Here is a 3,059-nt window from a genome sequence, read left to right as displayed (position 1 = left end):
ATTTTTGGCCATCTCTGGATTTGGGCAAGGTGGAATTGCAACTCCACCTTCCCTGCAGGCTGCAATGCTTTTTTCTTCATTTTCTTGACCAATGGCGTAAAAGGGGAATTCCACTACGGTACGGCTCATCCCCAGCAGCTGAGAGAGGCAACAGTGTGGTGCATATTGAAGTGGTTGGCCACAGGGCTCTTGGGATCATGGCTTCTGATATTGCTTCGGTGTTCTGAAATTGTGTTCTTCAGAGGCCTAGAGGTTTTACCTATGTACACAGGACCGCACATTTGAGCATGTAGATCACATTACTGGTTTGACATGAAATAATGCCCTTGATGTTGTAGGCTTTGCCTGTGTGTGGGTAATAGAATGTATTGGTCTTTCTAGTGAACTTGCACTGTTGGCAGTTACCACACTTGTAGTTCCCTGGTTCAACAGGTGGGAGGAACGTGAGTGGAGTAGGTGGGGGGGGGGGGGGGGGGGTTTGGGTGGGCAGTCAGCCCTCACCAGCATGTTCCTGAGGTTGGGGGGCCGAGGTGGATGGTCCAAGTGTCCCCTGAGAGCTGTGGAGGTCTGTGGAGATAATATGCCAGTGTTTGTTCATCACAGCAGACATGTCTTTAGCCAGTGGTGAGTACTGAAAGGCACATGTGAGCCTGTTCTCTGTGGTGATAGAGGCGCTTCTCTAGCGTTCCCATACTTTATGACGGCCCACTAACCTGACGGTGGTGTTGAGCTACGCTATTATTGAGTGTTTTCCTCCTATTATTGTATGTACACATATTCACATATCTATTTCCTTTCACATATGCAGATATCCTCCTCAGGAAATTGTACCACTTTGGAACTCACTTAAATCAGCAGCTCAATGCATTTGTGAGTGGCTCTGTTGATCTGCTATATGTTTATTGTTCTGTATATTTCTATCACTTCACTACTGTCATTCTGGGCAGTATGTCTATGCATACAGGCCCACTTTATGTGGGGATGTGTGTTTTTGTGGTTACAGACTTAGCTCTGTCCACATGATTTTGTAAGTATGGCTGTGTTACCACTAACAGTGTTAACTTCACTTGTGATGGTTATTTTGGTTTCACTATATGTATTTATATGAAACTTTTCAATTCTAAACCTTTCCTGTCACATGAGCGAGCTGACCCACTTGACTGTGTCATGTGACTGCATCATGTGGGTGCTTAAGATGGCGTCTGTCTAATGTCATTTTGTCTGAGGAACGGCAGGGTGCTGCCCGAAACGTTACCACCGGTGTGAATAAAACACTCTACTTTGGAGTCCTGCAGTGTGCGAACTTTCTTTTTCTTTAGTTTTTACCTCCTAGCTCTGCACCGGCCCTATTTAGGTTTGGATGATGTCTTTACTATTTCTCAAAAACACAAGCTCAACATTAAAGATGCTTCATCAACAATACTGTGGAAACTATATTTTAATGCAATATATTTACTTTCTTAACCAGGTTTTACTTCCTGTTTTCAACTAGCTTAGGCCTAAGAAATGAGGAAGCAAGGATGTTATTATTACAACCAACACCATGAAGCAATATGTTCAAATACAATAAATGACCAAATAAAGTGCAAAGTAAAACAATGTAATCACAGGACAGTAACATCTCTTGTTAGTAAAATGGAAGAGTTAACTTCCTGTCACATGTTGCACCTCAGTCAGAAACCTTTTTGATATTGCAGACTGTGACGTCAGACAGATTTTAGATCCACACTCTCATTCTCACTCTGTCATTGCATTGTAAATAAAAGCCATACTCTATATATGGCTCATCCATGCATTACATCTGTAATGTTGTAAAGAGGTACGGTCTGCTGTTTAGTTCACTGTAGATGATGTGATTAATGTCTCCATCTAGTGGACAAACACTAGAACTCATGGTACTCTCCGCTCCCAAGACAAAAAAAGAAAGAAAGAGAGAGAGAGCCGTGGCCGATGTTGGGAGGGTTACTTTTAAAATGTATTCCACTACAGAATACTGAATACATGCCCTAAAATGTATTTTGTAACGTATTCCATTAGAATACTCAAGTGAAGTAAAGTAACCTATTCTGAATACTTTGGAATAATTTTGGAATACTTTCATTTACATATTACATTACGTCATTTAGCAGACACTTTTATCCAAAGCAACTTCAAATAGTACATTTTGTCAACAGACAGTGTGACAGTGCGGGTAACTTAAAGTTAAGAGAGATTTTTTTAAATATTTTTGGAAGTTATGGTGCTTCTGTAAAACACTTTTCCTCTATCTTGAATTAGGAATATTGACGTATGAACTGTTAATCTGAGAACTGACAAAGGAGAATAAACAGCATCTTCTCTGTGTCTCTCTCTCTACAGCTGAAGGCAGAAGGTCTCTGTGACTTCATCAGGATGCTTTGAATTCACCAGGTGAACTTCCAAGGTAAAACATTTTTATTTCAGAAAAAAGCAAAAGTGCAAATCATAAACGGGGTGACTACAGTGTCTGTAAAATAAAGAGTAAAGATTAAAATGTTTTAAAGGAACACACAACATTTTGGGAAAGGCATCGATCTTCTCATCGTACTATGGGGAAGAAGAGAAATAGACAAATCTCCCAAAATGTTGCTGTGTTCCTTTAAGACATTTTGAAGCCAGAGCAGAAAGTTCAGTGTATATTAGTCATTTTACAGTCGGTAGTGATCCCTCCCCACAGCAGAAGTGATCTATCCTGTAAGAAAAGCTTGTAGTCATGACTGAGTCCAGCTAACTGGTGTGTTTGTGTGAAGGTGTTGGCTCCACTATGAGTCAGTGTGAGGAGAGAGAGGAGAGGCTCTCTCTCTCTGGAGAACATGACAGCCGGACCAAAGCTAAGAGGTAAGATGCCGATCTTTACCTGTCCATTACTGTTCTCATCTCACAGCTCAGTAGTGACATCATATCACAGCTCAGCAGTGACATCATTACAGCTCAGCAGTGACATCATTACACCTCAGCAGTGACATTACAGCTCAGCAGTTATATTCACTGTTCTAATGTTTCTATCAGGACCCAGCAGCAGAGAGCAGACTCTCCTGTAC

The sequence above is a fragment of the Poromitra crassiceps genome (assembly GCF_964638095.1).
Source record: "Poromitra crassiceps genome assembly, chromosome: 11".
NCBI lineage: Eukaryota > Metazoa > Chordata > Actinopteri > Beryciformes > Melamphaidae > Poromitra > Poromitra crassiceps.
The sequence above is the reverse complement of the archived record's forward strand: the minus strand, read 5'-3'. Positions refer to the sequence as shown.